The sequence below is a fragment of the Numenius arquata genome, chromosome 1 (genome assembly GCF_964106895.1).
Source record: "Numenius arquata chromosome 1, bNumArq3.hap1.1, whole genome shotgun sequence".
Lineage (NCBI taxonomy): Eukaryota > Metazoa > Chordata > Aves > Charadriiformes > Scolopacidae > Numenius > Numenius arquata.
This window is the reverse complement of record NC_133576.1, coordinates 14,867,798-14,880,370: the sequence shown is the minus strand read 5'-3', so window position 1 is coordinate 14,880,370 and position 12,573 is coordinate 14,867,798. Positions and strand designations below refer to the sequence as shown.

Here is a 12,573-nt window from a genome sequence, read left to right as displayed (position 1 = left end):
ACACTTAAAAGAGTGACAGAGATGTATATCTCTGGACTTGGACTTTAGTCCTGCCTCTGATAGGACACCTGTGCAATTTAGCCAGCAGAACCATGGATTTATGAAAATGAGGCAAACCTTTTATGACCTTGGATAGCTGTGTCTATACTGCCAATGTGGTTTGTTCTCTTTTGCTCCAGAGACCAAACCACAGTCTCTAAGTTTTGCTCCAGTCCTTTGGACAGTCATGCACACAAACATGAGACCACTCCCAGGCTCTTTCCTGGAATGAACTAGTACATCCCCTCTCAGAGGAGAAGCAGGCACAGCTGACATGGACACCACACTCCAGACATGCAGACAATGCCAAGTTCGGCTTCCTCCATCTGTGAAAGTCCTCCAACACCAACTCCACAGGCCCTGGGCTTTCAAATTCCTCCATGTGCTCTTGTGCCATGTAACACACACTCTTGGCATGAGGTTATAAAGACACCAGTCTGCCAGACTGTGTCCCAGCCTTCTCGTCATTTCAGACACTTCTAACCAGAAAACAGCAAATCAATCAACCAAAAAAGAAGCATGTCTCAGGGACACAGGGGCGCCACAGGGAGCATGGAGGAAACCAGGACCCCCACCAGTGCCCAATGCAGTGTGGACATGATCTATCCATTCCAAAAGGTAGTACCATCGAGTAGCATGAACATCAGCCAGTCTGTGCCATCTGGCCTGGAGTCCAGCACTTTCTCTGATACTATCCACAGGGGAAGTAGAGGTATAACCAAGGTATCAACTTCAATTGCAAAGATGGTCCAGAGGCTTTGCACAGCTGTAAATATTCTCCTGGAACACAATCATGACATGAATTATGAGAAACCTATTCACGATAGTTAAAAACATAGTAGGAGAAGCAGTCAATGCCAAACTGCTAACACTCCCCTCAAACACATTAGTAAGAGGTGGTCACTCTGTGAACTTTTGTTCTTAACCTCTTTCCTGTAGGTCAACAAGTGGATTAATCTTTCTGGTGAAATTGTGAATTGGGAGCTCTATGCATTCATAATCCCTAAGATCATCATCAAGGTCATAAGGCTTCTACCTCACAAAGTCTGTTCTGTGGTTATTTGGGGAGATTTTTCCTACTTCTTTGCAACTATTTTTTTTTTTTTTTTTTTTTTTTTGGATTCAAAACAGGAACATACCCAAAAGTCACATCCCCATCAGTCTAACAAGGGGACAATCATTCTGAAGAGACTCTCCAGACTACAGCTGCTGCTGCGGCACCTGCGTGAGGGCCATGTGGAATTCGGGTTTAGGATCTTGCTTCTTGGTTTCTCTTCCTTTGAAAGGCTTTTTACTCCATGTGTTTTCCTTTGCCTGTCTGCACATAGCACATTAATGGATATACTTGCTGCCTACCAGAGCTGTGAGCCGAACCTCACAGTTAACAAAACATGAGTAGATGTCCCACTCACCCACTGAGTACAGTTTAGAGTACTGTAGTCCCAACATTCAACTTCTTCTGGTGACATAGTTCTGGTCTCCTTGCAGACAATTTTGTCAATGCAGCCAGCAGCCAGCTCATGACTGACCTTCCTGGCAGAGTGCTACTAACCTCTCTTATGCCCAAGTCAACTCCAGGCCCACCACATCACCCGTATCCTGTGCGTAGCTGAGTATCCATATGCCAGGATGATATGAAAACAAAATCACTGGTCTTGTAGCCTGAATGGCTCATAAGCTGAGGGTACCTAAAGGGGAGATGCCATTACATTAAAATCACTGCACCATGAGAATCCCTTCCCCACACATTCAAAGGAAGTGTCTCCTTAGCTTATTAAAGGCAAAAAGCTTTTCTTATACTGCTGACAGAGAAGACTCAGAAAGGAATAAAGAAGATAATAGGCTGCCAGAGGCCCAATTTACGCACCCCAAAATTAATGAGTCATTCCAATTAAATTATTTGCCCTAAATTAAAACTTATCACCAAAATCCAATTCTCATTTCATTAAAGAGGACCTCCCTAGTTATCAATTTTTTTTTTCTCCACAGATTTTTTTAAAAGGTAACCTTTATGGAATAGGAAGAAAAAAATGTAGTTGTAGTCTACTTTTCTGTCTGAGAAGCCCTGAAATTTTTCAAGACCTGTTCCTCATTCCAATACGTGTCCACATAATAAATTAAGGTGTCCCTAGAAGATTCTAGGGAAGACTGGAAAAGTACAAGATCATGCTAGCAAACAGATGATGTAAAGGAAACTTGATACACGAAGAAGGGGAGAATTTTAAAATTGCCCAAGCCTCAGCAGCCTTAGCCTTTTGGTATCAGAATTGAGAAAGCCCAACACCCATTTGGGAATCTCCAAAGGGTCCTCCAGCAAAAGCCAGGCAGACAAATGATGGCACTCCTGATGTGTCTGTGAGAAACAAACCGATCTCTTGATCATATTCTCAGCCTATCATGCACCACTATGAATTCTCAAGCAGGGCTTGGTTCCTCCTGCCCCAGATCTGCCCGCTGAACAGCCTGAGCTGTGACAGGGAGAGACCCACTGCTGCTGATGAGAGTGGCCACATGCTTCCACTCCCTCAGACTGCCCACGCCAACCTTTTTTTCCTTCCCAGGAAGAACCTTTCTCCTGTTTTCTGTTGGGGATTAACACTTTTTAACCTAATATTTGTTTTTTAAAAGACATTTTCAAAAGCTGTGGTTGGGTTTTGAGAAAGTGCTCCCTGCCTGAATACACTGTAAATGGAAGCCATATGTCTAAGTATCTGTTTCTTTTTTGTCTATTTTGTTGTGTGCACATTTGGCAAGTTATTTTTTCCCCTTAACTATCACATCTCAAGCTTTATTAAACGAAGCTGCTATTCTGTTATTTTGGAGGGTTTTTTTTCCCAAGCAACTGACTACTGACATTTTAGTGGCTATACAGGAAATGTGATATTAAGTCATTATTTTCTCAGAATGTTTCTTCACTTTCTGGTGAGCAAGGAGCTGCTACTGGGGTAGCAATTCCAATGTTTCTAAAGATAAAAAGAAGAGCTGGAGCTCTGAAAAAGCTATCAAAATCCAAACCCTGAAAACCTATTACTTAATACAATTTATCATTTGTTGTTTTTGTGGAAAGCAGCTGGAGGCTTATCCTACAAGGCATAGCATGCATACACACTGACAAGACAGACTATGCATCTGCTCAGGAGTGATGAGGCCAGCAACTGGATAGAGACAAATGGTGGGAGCACACGGTTACCACGGGTCGGCTGGGGTCAATATGCGCTATGCAGACACAAGGATGCGGTAGGAAAACACAGCAGAGAGACCATGCTTACCTGCATTTCCCCACTCTTCAAAGCCTCAAGTCACTTTGAAAAGGACAGTCTCATTTTAGAAATACTATCACCTTGTTCCCTTTCCCAAAATGCCAGTCTCTTTCTTTCTGTAATTAATTCACATTAAATAGGAAAATCAAAAGCTTTTAAAGTAAGAAATAAATGTGTTCCTTTTTACAAGCCTTGCTGTTGTTTTTGAACTGCTGGCTCAATTTAGGTTTTTTTACAATCTGTTTCTAGCCAATTCCAATTTCAGATGAAATCTTGGCTCCAATGAAGCAAAATTCCCTTTAACTTCAGTGGAATCAAGATTTTGATCCACGTTCTCATCCACTAACACACAGCTACAATGAGTGTAGAGAGTAACACAGCAGCCAAAAACACAGAGTTGGTGGACTCGAGGAATAAGGAATTTTATCCCATATGGAGTTTTGAGCATGGCAGATTTGCAGTATCAACTCCACTGGCACCAGTGCAGTAAGAAAAACAGGCAAAAGGAACACACTGTTCCACAAACATTGGAATTAGCAAGGCCTGGTTTACCATGGCTACACATCCTAGGTCCTGATGCCTCATCCCTTGGACAACCTTCAAAGCTCTTGACCAGTTTTAGTCAAGGTGGCACTCACCAGCTCGAATGTGCTACCTTGTCCAAACCAACCTGCAAACATACAGCCTTTTATGCCTCTCATCGGTAAGGGATGCAGGAGGAGACTGGGGTCCACTAGTGAGAATTTGAGGGGCAGAAGCTCTTGTTGGGGCAAGGTCACAGCAGGTATGAGGGGTGCTGGAATCAGCCAAGCAGAGGACTGCCAAGCAGGACAGGCGAACGGCATAGCCATACAAATAAACCCATACACACTTTGTTACCTCAGGAAGTCAAGCTACTCCCAGTATCTTTAGGGTTTGGATATAATAAAAACTCAACTGAGCGAACCACAAACCTGGCTAACTTCAACCTGATATTTCTTTCAAATGAAAGGAAGAAAATAAAAAGGACAGTAAAGCTATGGAAAAGGTTGATCTGAGACAAAAAAATGTGGAGCATGATTAACCTTAGCTTTCATCTGCATTGCATGTAAAAAGACAAGCTGATACTAAAGTTTCAAGTGGAGATTAGCTATATATCATTTCTCATTATTTTGGGTTAGAAATCAAAAGTTCCACATCAGATCTTTTTGAGAATTTTTTTAAAACACATTTTTGCGCATTTTCAAGCTACTAAGCAGTTACAGGCCTTCAACATACAATGAATAAGACATTTATTCCTGGTTATATTACCACTTCTCTGCAAAAAGACCTCAAGAGGATGAGGCAAAAAAACCATTCACTCGCTATTGCCAAGACACTGGCCATCACAGAGTGAGCAAGCAATGGGAATCTATGACTTAGGATGTCCAAGGAGCTTTATCCTGTTGTAGGCAAATTGGGTTATATATCAAGGCTTGCAACAGGTCATGGCAATACTGTTGTGCTACTGAGGACGTTGCTTTTTCAGCAGTGGGAGCAGGAACACACTTGGATTTACAGCTAATGGTTATCTGCACTCTCTCAAGGGTTAGCAGACTTGGTGGTGGGATTAGGTTTCTGCTGTGTTTGGAGTTGAGAGCAAAATGTTGTCCTTAATCCACTGTTTTAGAGTTCAGTCTAAGACTTGGGACAGTAGATTGTGACAATCAGACAGAGAAATAACAAGGCAAAATCTTTCACAGCACTGGTCCAAATCTAGAATCAGCTGATCAGACAAAATTGCAAAAAATCAGCTGATACTGCTCTAAAGAGACCACTCAAGCTAAGCTGATTTATATCACTAAGGAGTTGGATTATCATATCAAGATCCTTCCTCCCAGCCATCGGAAAGCGTTCCATGTATTTTATGCAATACTTCTTTCTCCAAAATGAGTAAGCATTTTTTGAAGTACTCTGTTTTTGTCTCCTGCCTGCACCTGCAAAGCAAGCACCAAAGTATTTCCAGAAAAACCTCCTGACTTATGCACTAAGAAGTGCTGAGATCCAACCTATATAACAGAGCCAAACCCAATGCTGCATAGTAACACTCCAGCCATGCCTGGAGATAGGAAAACAGAAGTTAGGAGGCATCAGGACACTATGGAGAGGCCATAAAAATATTAGATGGGAAGCAGCAGGCAGTTCTTTGGTAACCTATGAAACACCAGGTGCAGTTTCCTGCAATTTATGAGTTTGGGCAAAACAAACCAGCACAGAAAACCTAGAAAGATTGCTACCAATACTACCATGTGCCTGAAATTTTGGAATTATTTTGCCCGTAGGAAATTACGGTCCATGGTAACAGCGGAATGGGGGGCAGCAAGATCTAGCATGCTTCAGATTCCCTAGATGATTCCCTGCTCTCTCAGCTATTTTCCCCATCAAACTGATCCCTCATTTCCTTCTAAGCACACCGGTCTTGTCTCTCCCGGTCCCCATAGTAGTCTGAATTTATCTCCTCCCTCCAATCTTTTCTTCTTCTCCCCCACTGCTCCCAGTAAAATGATCTTTTTTCTTCCTCCCAGAAAATTCATACTCCCATGTTATCTCATTATTCTTTGAAACAGCATGCCAAATTCACTGTCATTTTCCCACTGGGGCTATGTCCTGAAAAAGACAAAGTGGTCTGTGCTTGTTCTTACCTACTGCAGGCTCCCTGGAATTGAAAATGCTACAGTGTTAGCACTCAAAAAGATCCCTCTGAATTCTGGGCTCTGCGCCCACAAAGCAGGGAAGCAAACATCTCTCGGAGAACAGCATCTGACTCCAACATCCTTATTGTCTGGCTAGCAAAGGAAAAATAGCTTCAGCTCTCTTCAAACCACTCTGCTTCCAGCGCTGGCCAAAGGGGTGGGAAGGCCAGACGTGCCAGGGGAAGACTGGCTCCCACCACAGCTCTGCTGAGCTCAAAAGCAGCCCAGCTCTGGTCTCCCAGTGACCTGCTGCAAGCACCGACAGCCACCAGTCCCTTATTCTGGCAGAGAATAAACTCCAGCGGAGAATGGCAGAAAGGGGTCTGGAAAGACTAAAAGGATGCATGGCACCATACAGACTGCTCACCCTGGACTCCCCTCTACAGCTACAGGAGGAAAGCTGACATTTCCACTGGTCAATTCATCTGATGAATTTTGGATGGTTACTTTAAAATGAACTAGACTTTGTCTGAGAAGATCCTGCTTCTCCTCACTAATGACAAAGCAAGTCCAAAGTGACCCACCTCCAGAGGTAACATCTATGTTTGGTGAGATGAACCCCACCCTGGCTCATTGACTCTGGTTGGAGGCTGGTGATCAACAGAAGCTACCTCCACCTGATACCTGTCTTCAGACTCCTATAAAATGCACTTGTGTGCCTTGCCTTGGTTCTGCTCAGAAACCCTTCTCACAGCCCCAAAGTCCAAAGCAAAATCTTTCACTATTGCTGTCCTCAACAATGAAGGCAAGGGCTGAGTGGGTGGTGGCCACCACCCTCCCTCCCTCCCCAGCCCTAGACCTGGCTCCTACCGAGGGGTTCGCTGGCAGAGCAATGCTGACACAGGGGAAGCCTGGCTGGCCTCAGCCACCTTTCTGGGGGAAGGATTTCTCTCTGCAGTGCTTCACCAGTCACCTGCACAAAGTCCTTTAATTTCAGGGGAGTAGACTGAGAGGGGGCATGCCTAGTATACGACATAGAGTTAGTAATAAATTTTCTATTAAATCCCAGCAACAACAAATATATCTTTATACCACTTTGAAACAATGAATGGCCAGTCTGAATCTTTGCAAGCAAGGAGCTCTACAAAGGCAATGCATAATGGAGAAAGGCTACACCCCGTGGTTCTTTTCACACACAGTTTGAAAGAAAACTGTAGGATTTGGCCTTTAGCTGCTATACATTTGACTTTGAGTTTGTGATTAGGGCTGGGCAGTAAACATGAGCTCCTCTTTGTGAAAATTTGCTGCTGATGTTTCCAAATTTGTTTTTGTTTTGCCAAAAGGAGAGCCCATGTCCTTCAAACAGCCAATAACTGGGAATCACAAGAAATGTTAGTGAGCCTGTGGGAGTCCCAGGCTCTGACCAAAAATGCGAATGTGAGTTCTCCATACCTCAGCTGAATGCTGTAGCTTTTAGATAGGCTGTGGCAATGGTATACCTTTTTCTCTTCCCAATTTTGACCAGAAAAAGCACCTCACACCTGTAAAAACTTCCTGATTAAATTTTAATCGAAACCAAACCCAGTGAAATGTTTTAGTTTCACTGAAAAATTCCCAACCATCTCCATTCACAATGATGCCTTGCTGTAAAGGCTCTGCACAGCAAATACAGCAACCATCTGCTTGCTCCTAGTGGAAAGGGTTATTCCTGTAGCCTGACCTGGACAGGCGTTAAGTCTTTACTCCTGAAACTTTTAAACCCCATGTCTGCTAAGATCACTGTGCCTTTGTGCCTGTGACCTTGATGAGACAAGTAAGGACTATTGGGATTTCCCCACTGATATTTGATGCCTGAGAAGGGCTTGAGTATATAGCCCTAAAAGAACAAGAACCCAAAGTAATGCTGGGAAAGGAGCAGCCACTGTGTGCATCTCCATTATGACTCATTCTCCTGGAACAAGTCACTCAACATACTGAAACAAACGATTAAACATCCCATTTATAAACACCTAGAGAATAATAATACAGTAAAGGAAAAAATAAGCAATGTACTTTTGGCAAGCACATATCATGTCACTTCAACCTTATTCCCTTTTTTTTTGTAGGATATCTGGCATAGCAGATAATGCGGGAGCAGTATGTGTGATGATGTGATATATCTCAACTTCAGAAGGTATGACAGTCTCTTGAACAAGCTAGGAGAACATGGTGGATGTTAAATCACCATCAGGATGCTTTAAAGAACTGCAATCAACAGATCGCTATCCACCAGGGATGGAGGTTTTAGTGGGTTGCTACCACAGTCCGCTTTTGTACCCTGATCTCTTCAATACTTTAATTAACACCTTCATGATGGAACAGAAAGAAGGCATCTGACTTTTGTCAATGACACCAAGTTGGGGGCAGTTGCAAGTGCTTTGGAGACCAGGATCATAAGTAAACTGAAGAAGTGGTCTCCATGGAGAAACCAACCAGATGGCATCCAACAACAGTGAGCACAAAGCACTATGCTCTGGAAGGGGAGAAAAACAATTAAAGCTCAAATACAGAAGTGGGGAATGAGCTGCAGTCTGTGTTGCAGACCAGTAACAGAGGGTTAGAGAGCAGCAGAGAGACTAAATAAATGAAAGCAACGAGGCGCTCTTTTTTTAAAGGGTAAATCTCATCTCATTCTGGGATTAGGTAAGTGAAGCATGATATGCAAAACATGACTGGTACTTTAATTTGCTTGGCTGAGTCCTCAACTGGAACTCTTGCTTTGGTTTTGGACAGTACGCTTAAGGAAACATGTAGACAAATCAGATAGTAGTGAAATACATATGACAATGAGGGTTGGAAAACATGACCCGTGAGAAATAGTGAGCCTGTTATGCTGGACTAGAGAGGTCTGAGACACGGGGATCAATGGGCTTCTAACAGATAAAAAGTAGTTTTGAGGAGGAGGAGGAGAAATTACCACCATGTGTCTTGGAAGGATCATAAATAATTGGCAGCAAAATCAATTGGATCATATGTTAATAAAAGCCTTCCAAGTGCAAGTAGAGTGAAATAATGGCCATGCACCGGCAATGCAGGCACAGGATGTCTTCAAAAAGTAAAGGCAGCCACTTTATAGCTGATCTTGTCTCACTGCATGGAGAAGGACCAGACCACTTCTTGTAGATCCTTCCACCTCTTTGCTCCTCTCATCAGGCCCCAACAAAAATACCTGGGGTAGTCAACGAAAAGATTCACTAGTAGCCATTACACCCCAACTGAGGCAGCACGAAATGCTTTGAGTGAGGCGGTATTCAGAGCAGTCTCTTCATGCTTTCACACCAGCTCAGAGAGCACAGTATCAGCATCTAGTAGCAACTGAGCCGGGCAGAGACAGCTGCCTCCAGTCCAACCCACCCTGCAAGCAGTGCTGGCCACCTGGGTCAGAAAGGCAGAAGAGATGGCCATGGTTATACTAATGAATCTTTTGGCAGTGAATGCCTACTTCTACCAGCTGAGTTGGCTTTGAGTTTGAAAAGGAGGAAAGACTTATGAAGGGGACTTTTTCTACTTTTAGCTGTCTATCAAGTTGTGATTGTTTTTCTTAAGTGTCATTTCATTAGCCCTCTTTTAGACCTCTGCAATATGCCCCAGCTGAGAGTGATCCTATCAGTGGACATACACACTTAAGCCAGAGAGGAAAGGAGTGGACACAGCAGGCTGCCTATGCAGCGACTGGTGCTGGCTGACAAGACAGAATTGGCTCTTCCCTTGGAAATACTAAAGGACATGGGCACACACATTAGAAAGGTGATGTACTCCTGCAGCTCTGGCCAGCAGAGTTCACTAAGCAGAGTTCACCCCAGAGAAAGCTGATTTTCTAAGGGAGGAAACGACCTGCTCCTGGAATGTAACTCCATTAGCCTGCAGCAATCGAAATGCAGTGAGTCCTTAGGATACACCAAAGCCCATCTATTTCAGCTTGCATTATGGACATGGAAGTGACCTTCTCCATTTATAAGGGCTCCAGCACCACTCCAGTATCTGCCTACCTGTTACTCTCTGATATAGCTATCCCACTTGTTTCTAGGGGTGACAGGGGCTGGGTTTTCACAGCAGCTATACAGATGAGGGAGTTGAACCCGGGGAGATAAAGGACCCATCTTTGGTATACAGCGCAGTGGGGAGCAGAAATACCTATGGACAGCGCTAACTGAGCAGAACGAGAAGCCTTGGCACGGCCTTAAGGTAGCCTATTGCTTCCAGGGCATGAGCAGGATCTTTCACTGACACATCCAAGCATCACCAGTGTGCACGAAGCTAGCAAGGAGTCTCTGACCCTGGCTTGTTTTGGTTCCCCTGGGCTTGTTTGAAGGGAATCACTGACCATCATTCAAGAAATCCTCCTGCTAGACTACTATGCAGATCAGTTGACTAGCATGTTACTTAATTTTTCAGGAGCTGTATTTTCTTTTATTTATTTATTTTTACATTTGGGATACCCAGAGCTTCACATAGCCGATGTTTGTAAATTTATGAACACAAAACCAAAAAAAAGTAAATAAACTACATAAAATAAATAAAACTAAAAAGCTTAGCATGACTCAGTGTCCAAACTCTTTTCATTTGTACTAGTGGCAGACTATTTTTCAGGCAGACAACCTGCAAATCTGAGAATAATAATAATCAATATGAGAAAATGATACTCGGAGAGAAAACAGATATTTTCTAACATATACTATTTTCTAATAAATTAGTTTTGTTAGTTAAGATTATTTGAAATGAATTATTTATTAGTTTTAAAATAATAAAAACATGCTTTAAAATTATGAATCTAACTCTTCCAAATTGTAAAGGACTTTGTATTTATATTTTGCTTGTTTTTTTTTACCCGATGAAATTTAGTTTTAGGAAAATCAAAGCTATGAGTTTCACCTAATTGCAGGATTACAGGACCTCAGGCTTTAAAAGTAAGCATGATATCGCAATGGGTCTTTTGCCTTGTTTACAGGCATCCAGAGTTTAGGTGTGCCAAAACCTGAATTTTCTGATCCTCAGAAAGGTGGCAGTAGTTCAGAGCTGGACACCCACACATTTAGGTGAAAGCTAAGCTAGAAAACTCAATTTTGCTGCTTAGGCCCATATCTAATAGGCACAAATAAAATTAATAATACGTGTGTGTGTCTCTAAAATTCATTTGTACCTGTATTTTTCTTGACAGGTAAATGGAAATCATATGCTGTGAGATTTTACCAGCAATAAACCACCTACAGCCAGTTAGCTATGTACCGCTACAGCAAGTAGCGAGGCCAGGTACACCTCCACGGCTTGCGAGGGCATTTCACACCAGGTACACCCCAGCAAACACTCAGACAAGCCGGGAGAGCTGCTCCACATGCTGGCATCTGCTGCTCTTCATGCTGCTGGGGAAGGGTTTTGAGCAAGAAGACAAACCAGGAGCCTTCCGTCTCACTACGCTCGCATGTAAAGCATCACTCCTGATGCTTTGGTCCAGACTGTAAGTCTGGACTTCACCTTGCAGATAAACACTCGGTATGCTAGTTAGTCCCCAGCTTGCCAAATAATACCAGCAAGATGAAGAGTCCCTTCATGCATGCATTTATATCCAGAGCGATTCAAATACTTGCTGGGGGAAATCAAATCTGCAGACTTTTAGGTTACTAGACAAATCAGGACAAATAACAAACTCCTGCCTGAATGATAATGTAGAAGCCGAACATATTTGTAATATGTATCGAACACTCATACATACCTATCTATCTAAGCTGCTCTATAAATATTTTAGATAAATAGGCAGATAGAATGACGTGAAGATTAAAAGCAAAACAAACCAAACCTGAGTAAACTCACTCATTTTCTATTCTGGTCTGGACAGGTTGGAACAAGTAAATTCCATAATGCCCTTACCAGTAACTGGTGAACTCCTTACAGTGTTTGCTCTGTGTTATACCATGAATGCAGGCAGACAGATAGGACAATGCTGGTTCAGACTGCCAAGTTTCCAGTTCCCTATAACACACACAGAAGGAGCGTAGCTAAAAAAGGAGAGGGCAACATAAGGTACATGGCAGCTACCTCAGGTACCAGGTTTCACACAAGTCTAGCAACAGCACACCCTGAAAGCCAATGACCCAGCACAGAAAAAAATCCAGGAAAATTAATTCCCCAGCCTTGCTAAGGGTTGACAATGGAAAGCCAAAAAACACAGCACAGTATCTTGTTGACACAAGAAAAAAGAAAGGAAATCTGAAGAAGGAGGAGGCGAAGAAACCAGAGGGCTATCTGGGAAGAGATGAGGCAAGCACGATGTTCTGACAAGTGTCATTATAAACAAATGCTTTCCCCTCAGTGCCAGAACAACCACAGCCAGGAACCAGGTTTGCATTATACTAGAATATGTCTTGGCAACATTGGTGTCCCCTGTTCTGTCACTGCTTTTGAAAAGACAGACTGACAGCAGAGTAAAGTCATGCTGTGCTGCAGTGGAAGGGGACAGTCCTGATGGCTCCTGTTGTAAACATAAGGCATACACAGGATACTGACTCTGGGGTTTCTCTAAGAAAGATACAGATCCCTCCACCTCCTGTGTCTTTTGCTCTTCGGTCTCTTCTCAGGCATGTTGCTTA

General features: G+C 43.1%; 1 protein-coding gene across 2 annotated transcripts in view; it reads right to left on the bottom strand.

Moving 5' to 3' along the window:
• LSAMP (limbic system associated membrane protein) overlaps nucleotides 1-12,573 on the bottom strand; it is a 313,903-nt gene that overhangs the window by 151,959 nt on the left and 149,371 nt on the right. The gene's annotated exons all lie outside the window — the stretch shown is intronic.